General features: G+C 41.3%; 1 long non-coding RNA gene across 1 annotated transcript; it reads left to right on the plus strand.

The window, feature by feature from the left end:
- The first annotated feature begins 400 nt into the window (after positions 1–400).
- Positions 401–7305, plus strand: LOC149916014 (uncharacterized). The gene is made up of 4 exons (XR_016471229.1): positions 401–489; positions 957–1080; positions 6126–6212; positions 7100–7305. It is a non-coding gene; the product is annotated as an uncharacterized LOC149916014 (long non-coding RNA).
- Positions 7306–7604: the final 299 nt, after the last annotated feature.

Genomic DNA, 7604 nt, shown 5'->3' on the forward strand with positions numbered 1-7604 from the left:
TGCTCCTTGTCCTGCTCAAAGTGTATTGATTTCATGGTCAACAGAGAGCATCAACAGGTACCTGGAAAAAAACAGGAGAGCAAGGAGAACAAAGGATTCTTTTTGTTGGAAGTCCCAAAGAAGAGCACTTCACATAGTGAGATTGACTTGCCAGTGATGGTAGAGCCTTTCCGAACAACAAAATGGCATGAGCTAGTAGCACCATTTCGCCCAAAGCATGCTTTGGCTGGTGGATGAGAAAGCTGATTTGCCTTTCAAAGATAACATGTATTTGCTGCTAGAGATTAGATAACACTCGGAGCAGAGGATTAGATCAAGGCATGCTATTCTGTGATGGCGTCACCTGTGTTGAGTGATGTTCATCTGCTGTTCCAGAATTCAGTGCAGTGTGAGATTCCCTGCAGCTGGAGCAGGCCAGCCAGGGCAAGGTGACAGCAGGCACTGCTAATGGGACATGAACTGAAACACATCCAGTGACTCTGAGAAGCAGTAAGATTCCCAGTGCCCCCACACCAACATAGGGCTGTTCCGTTACCAACAGCACATACTGATGACTGTTCACCCAGAAAAATCTGCCTCTTGCATTCTGAGGAAAATTAATGCTTTTAGTGATAAACTCTGCTATGAAATTAATGATGCTAAATCCGAGACATTAAATGTAGACCTCCAGAATCCACAACTAAAAAGCTGTGAGATATCTGTATTTTGGTAGCCTAACAGAGATAATTGTTATCTATATTTCCTCTAACCTAAATCAGTTTTTTTCCTGCTCAAATCGTAAAATTGATTTGATACTTAGGGAAATAAACAACAAAAAATGATCTTGGTTTGGTTATATGGCCATGATAAAAATTAATTGGTCACCCCAAATTAGTATTTAACACAAGTAACATTCATTATGAAGAAAGATTGGTAAAATATCTACCAGAAATGCACGTTTGCAAATCTTATTCTAGAAAGACAATTCACAGCACTGAGTTTACTAAAATCTGATTGAGATACCTGATGGAGGTGGAGATGAGGTCAGGTTTCATGGGAGCCTGAGCAAACACAGAGTGAAATTTCAGAAAATAACTTCAGGTATGAACGCAGTACTCTCCTGTTTTTTGCTTCTGAGGAAAATTAATGCTTTCAGTGATAAACTCTGCTATGAAATTAATGATGCTAAATCCCAGACATTAAATGTAGACCTCCAGAATCCACAACTAAAAAGCTGTGAGATATCTGTATTTTGGTAGCCTAACAGAGATAATTGTTATCTATATTTCCTCTAACCTGTATGCTCCAACACAAAATGAGTTTGGGGTCATTATGATATTTCATGTGTGGGATTTCAGAAACACAAGTTACAAAGACTCCTCTTCATCCCTACTGTTCTCCAGCCCTCAAAAGGGATTTGTTCCTCTCATCTCCCTCACTCATATATTTAACACCCAAATGTCATGATAAAATGAAAGAAATTAACACCAATATAATAATTCCTCTAAAGTGTTAATGTACCTGCTTAGGGGTTTTGCTTGTTTCCAAACTAAAATGATATTTAAATTTTACATAAAATATCCACATTTTAGGATACTTTTGACTAGAAGAGAAACAAGTTCATATGAGAAAAGCCTCCCCAAAGATCCATATTTTTGTTCAGTGCTTCAAGTGTAGACAAAAATATCTTTACAGATCACAGGAGAAGAACTGAAAGCAGACATCACTTGGGGGTGGGAGGAAAAGAAAAAATCCAGAAACTGGTCAAAATCTTCATTAGTCACGTAGCTAGGGAGAAATTATCACTATAGATATCAATGATAGAGCGCTCTGATTAAGAGAGTACATCAAAATGGTGTTCTTCATACATAGCAGGAACATCTCAAAAATTTAAATAACAGAGTTTTGAAACCACAGAGATTTGATATCTCTGGAGAAAGCCATGGTGGCTCCAGAGGATTTCATGCCTTACAGAAAGATACAAGGACACTGCACATGAGTTGACCACACTGTAAGGAACTGCACCATTTTAGAAAAGCAGAGTTCTCTGCTATATGGAACACAGTGAAATGATTTATTGAAAGCAGTTTCAGAAAAAAATGATGGACTGCTGTATATTAGCATCAAGTAGATTTTAGTCTAGGATTACTTGTTATGGAATGTGAACAAAAACAAAGACTGAAAATAATGACAGGATAATCCCAACTGAGTCTCTTGAAAAGGAAAGCTACTTCTTGCTAAAAAAAAAAAAAAAAAAAAAAAAAGAAAAAATTTCTGTGGACTGTTCAGGTACATAGATAACATACGTATGCAATAACATTTAAAGAGAGAAAAGACATCAGCTATTGGACAGAATTCAAGTGCATGGTACTCTCAGCAAGCCTAACCCCTAGCACCCACCCAGAACAGCACTTCTGCACAGGGAAAAGACTTTCCTCTCATATTTTCAACATTGATCCTCATACAGAGCTCATCCATTTGCTTTCTATGAGGCAATTGCTGATGCAAATGCTTTTATTTAAAATAACAGTACAGGAATCCAGCCCTTTGTTGCCCTTTCAGCTGCTCAACAACTTGAGTTTTAGTTATTAATCTTCCATGATTCTTCATGTTTGTGGCAATATATCCAGTATTATAACTACTCTTTAAGGTCATTAAAGAAAGATCACCCAGAGGCCTGGTCTTATTCTCAAATTTGTTCATTTAAAAATTAATATTGAAGAACATTATTTAATGAGTATTAATACAAAGCAAACATTAATTTTTTGCCTTGAGCCTAAGTTTCTTACACATACACAATCATAATTATCTATTGACATTTCAATCTTGTAATCCATCACTGCTCTGTGAACCACAGAGTAAAGGATTGCTATGAGTTGCAAAGACTCAGCATGAGGGACAGCAGATGCTTGGTCCATGCACAGTGTGAAAAAAACACCCCTTTAAATGTGGAACCAACATGTTTGCCATGTCATCAGAAAAAAAAAATGAGGAAAAAGAAAGAAGGATGAGTTAGAACAGCCGCAGCTTCAAGGGGAAACAGTAAAAGCCATCAAAACCCATCAGATGACTCTGCCTCTGCTGAATCCCATCCTATAATCATCCTGCTCTGCTCTCTTGCTGGGCCTGGGAAAACTATGCTCCTTCACAGGGAGTATCATCACAACAAATAGGCAACACCTTGCACCTTGCTATGCTGGTAAATTAGCTGCAAATTTCAGATTTTAGGCTTCAGGAGATCTCATATGAGGTCTGGCTGCATCAAATGATATACAGGGATAATGGGAATGTCATTTGGCAAGTGCACATTTTTTGATGAAGGACATTTCTTAGGTGCTTAGAAGCAATAATGGCAGTGGAGCTCAGAATTCTGTATATAGGGAATATACAGAGTTTCTTGTCACACAGTGTATTTTTCCCCAGCTGTCATCCTCTCTACACAGGAAATGTCAAAGTATAAAAAGATCCATTTAATTATAGAGATACACATACATAGTATTGTAGAATCTTAGAATCATTAATGTTGGAAAAGACCACTAAGATCATCCAGTCCAACTGTCCACCTACCACGAATAACCATGTTCCTCGGTGTCACATCTATCCTTTTCTTGGATACCTTCAGGGATAGCAACTCCCCCACCTCCCTGGCCAGCCTGTTCCAGTGCCTCACCACTCTTCCAGAGAAGAAATTTTTCCTAATATACAAACTGACCCTTTCCTGGCACAACCTGAGGCCATTTCCTCTTGTTCTATTGCTGTTACTCATTAGGAGAGGCCAACTCCTACCTCTCCACCTTTCAGGAAGCTGTAGAGAGCAGTAAGGTCTCACATATGTACATATATGATATTTTATAGTTTTATAAATGTGTTTTCTTGGTACTTATTTTATTAAGAATATTCAAGTCAATTTTAATCCAAAGTAAGAATTCCCTAATCCAGATTAACATCAAAAAGCAAGAGCAAACAGTGCCTAAAGATGCAATTTGGAAGGTCATTTGCCAAAGTGAAGGCGCCATTGCACAGAGAGAACAAAGTGAAGGGCCTCTCTATAAATGATAACAGTGGGATTAGGCCCACAGAAAGTATTGCTATAGCAACAAAATAATTTATGAGAATATGTATAATAAATTCAGAGCCACAGAAGTGCAATGGGAAGAGGCTCATACCCACTGTAATAATGCCACACTTCCCTTTGCAATAACTAACGCATAGAAAGGAATGAGCACAATTCCATTTCATGGCTTTGTTTTAAAACGAGCTTTGTCAACACCACTTGGCAGCTCCCAGTCACTGGGAACACTGCATGCATCCTGGTTGGGAATAGGCAATGTAATTAACAGGCTCCCCACACTGAAAAGCATCTCCCTGCTAAATGGGGGCTGCCCACGTTTGTGCTGATGATTCCCAAATACCTCTGATATGAACCCACATGCAGACACATGAGTGATGCAGCCATTAATCACAGCCATTTTGTAGTGGGTGCCTCGATGGATGCTTTGCACATTGAAAGTCACGGTGCTGGCTCGATGTCCCAGTTGAGCAGCACTAGCCATGTACAGCACTGCACACAAAAAGCTTTCTGCAGTCTCCTTTGGAAGATCAGTTAAAAAGTTAGAAAAATTTATTATCATCACCATTTATTCTTTAAGGCTATAAAAATATGCCAGTGAAACCCCCCCAAAAGGCTTAACACATTGCCAAAGTGCTAATTTTAGTCTTCATTATTCCCCCAAACCTGCACTCGAAACCAAAGCTTCTGATCTACAGAGAGCTGTTGTTTAATGTATTTCTGTATGTAGATTCTTGAAAGAGACCGTTTTTCTTGCCTCTCTGGTGGCTCGTATAGCAAGATTTATGTCCATTATGCATACATTCCTTGCAATATTGGACTAGCATAATCAGCAGAAAATCTGAGAAAGAGCCTGCAGCAGCCACAAAGCACCGCTAGCGATGTATGGGCTCAGGCCACCTCCTCCTGGCCCCAGGAGCTCTGCTCCCAGCAATTGCATAGGGCAGCAGGACCACGGGATCACCTGTCCCCAGTGCAGGTCCCACCTTGCCCAGCCCCAGTGTAGAGCAGCACGATTGCAGGTAGCAGTTTACTCAAAACTCAGTTTAGATATTTTGCCTTTTATGACATCAGGCCCTACATAAATAAAAATAATAATAATTTAAAAAAAACCAACATTACTTCCTACATAGTATTTTAATCCCGCTCCACAGCATCTTCTGCAGTGAGAGGACTAGAACTCCACAAAGATTCTGATCAGGATGCCACCACCAACCACATCCCCAGCACGACACCAGCACCATTCTCTCTGCCTGTTGTATATCACCTCTGATGTACAACATCCCTGCATCTCCTCTTATTCTGACTGGTGAAGGCTGACCTGCTCATTCATCTGCCCCCGCTCTGCCAGGCATAAACCATTATCTCAACAACTTTTCCCTCATTACTGCCTGCACCAAGATCTGTGGCTGTCTCCTTCAAACATTCCCTAATGAACAAAGGAACAAGCCTTATAGGGAGGTTACCTAGCAGGTAAGGGAACTGGAGTTGTTCAGTCTGAAGAAGGGGATGCTCTGGCAAGAACTTATTGCTGTCTACAACTCCCTGAATGGAAGTTGTGCTGAGGTGGGAGTTGGCCTCTTCTCCCAGGTAACAGGGATAGGATGAGAAAGGTTGGACTCAAATTTTGTCAAGGGAGGTTCCAGTTAGGAAAAATTTAATTATCCAAAAAAGTAGTCAGGTGCTGGAAGAGCTTGCTCAGGAGGATGGTGAAGTCACCATCCCTGGAGGTGTCCAGAAATCGTGTAGATGCGGCACTGAGGGACTTGTTTTTGTGGGCATGGTGGGGATGAGTTGAACCTTAAAGGTCTTTTCCTATCTTAATAATTCTATGATTCCAATGCATCACATTGTCTCAAGGGACACTTGGGTTGAGACTTCATGATCAGAGCTCCCATGCCACAGCAAGGGGACATCAACCAGAGCATCCACACAGAGAGAAGGTAAAGTGAAGAAAAGATTCAGTGCTATACAGTCAACCTCCCAGTGGGAAAGACAAAAAAGAGACAAGCATCTTGTTAAGGCACATCTCTGCCTTTCCCTTTGGGTCGCTAAAACAGAGGTTTTCATTTTGCAGCAGAGACACGGACACAACATCCTCAGCACCCCATATCAGCTAATTTCTTCACCTGTATTCTTCATTTAGACTTGATGCAGGAAGCAGGTAAGAATTATTATGTAGGGTTGACAGCTATCGGACATATCCTGGTTTCAGAGCATCGGTGAAGCTGACGTGGAGGCATTCAGGATCAGGTTGGATGAGGTCCTGGGGAGCATGTTCAAGTGGTTGTCAACCCTGCTCATGGCACTGGGTTTGGAACCAGATGGGCTTTAAGATCCCCTCCAACTTAAGACATTCTATGACCTGCAGGAGCCAGCGGCTCACAAGTTACCTGAGTCACATGCACTTTGCTATGCAAGCTGGGTGTTCAGGAGCTGTTCCTGATTTACATTGCAGTCGATGGAAAAATAACTGTGCCCAAATTGTTTTTGGCTTTTTCAAAAATTAGTTAGATTATTTACCAGCAACGCTACCACTACATCTTTACAGAAAGCCTCAGTTTTGCTGACTGAACAACCATAATTTAAAAAAAGATGAATTACTCTCAGGCAGTGGGAAATCATCTCAATGTAAATAACTGCTGTGGCAAACAGGATTCTTTGTTATTCAAGAGCGGCTGCACGAAGCGATCCTCAGAGATATGAGCTGAGCTGCACCTAACCCAGCCACCCAAAAACTCAGCACCTACAGCCCAGATGCACTCCTTTGTAGCACAGCTCCAGTTTCTGCAGGAGGTGACTCATCCCCTTGCTCAGCTGACTGAAGCTGTAGGATAAGTTTTTAGTGATTAAAGGAGGTGAAATGGAGCTCTGCGTGTCCTAATTAAAGCAAGGTCTTTGTGGACTGTAGTTGATTTCCCACACAAGACCAGCAGTCACTCACATTTCATGGAGTGACTTTCCATTTCTGCACCACTAGGAAGACTATCCCTTCTATTTTGATTGAGTTCATTGATTTGTATTTATTTATTAAACCTCCTTTCTTTGCAGAGCTTTGGATCAATACCGGGTCTATGGTGGCACGGAGCAATCCCCACTGCCCACCAGACAGATTGAAATGTCCGCTGCTCAGAAGGTGCAAACTACCCAAAAATGCAACAAAAGTGCCAAATTAATCTGCAAATCAAAAGCTCATTTTGATGAGTTCTGCTTACATACTGCATGCTTCCAGTTTTCTGTTTCAACGAAATGCTAAAATAAACCCCTGAAGTTCTGTCTGGTGTTCTTTTACTCTCTCTGCTTTGGGTGACTGTGACCATATCCCCATACTCTCCCCCTCTCCCTCTGCTGGGGCACCAGCTGCATGGGGGCACACATTACAGATCCCACATATCTCAACACCCTTTCCCTGCAACATAGGATTGCAACCAAAAATCAGGCTTGCAACACCTTTAAAGCCTCCTTTATCAGCAGAAGATGGGGTTTATCCTCTGCAGGATCCCCTAGAGGGAGACATGACCCGTACTTTGGGAGCTTGGGATGGAGTTGGTGGGAC

This window comes from Phasianus colchicus, chromosome 14 (assembly GCF_987193195.1).
Source record: "Phasianus colchicus chromosome 14, bPhaCol1.hap1.1, whole genome shotgun sequence".
Lineage (NCBI taxonomy): Eukaryota > Metazoa > Chordata > Aves > Galliformes > Phasianidae > Phasianus > Phasianus colchicus.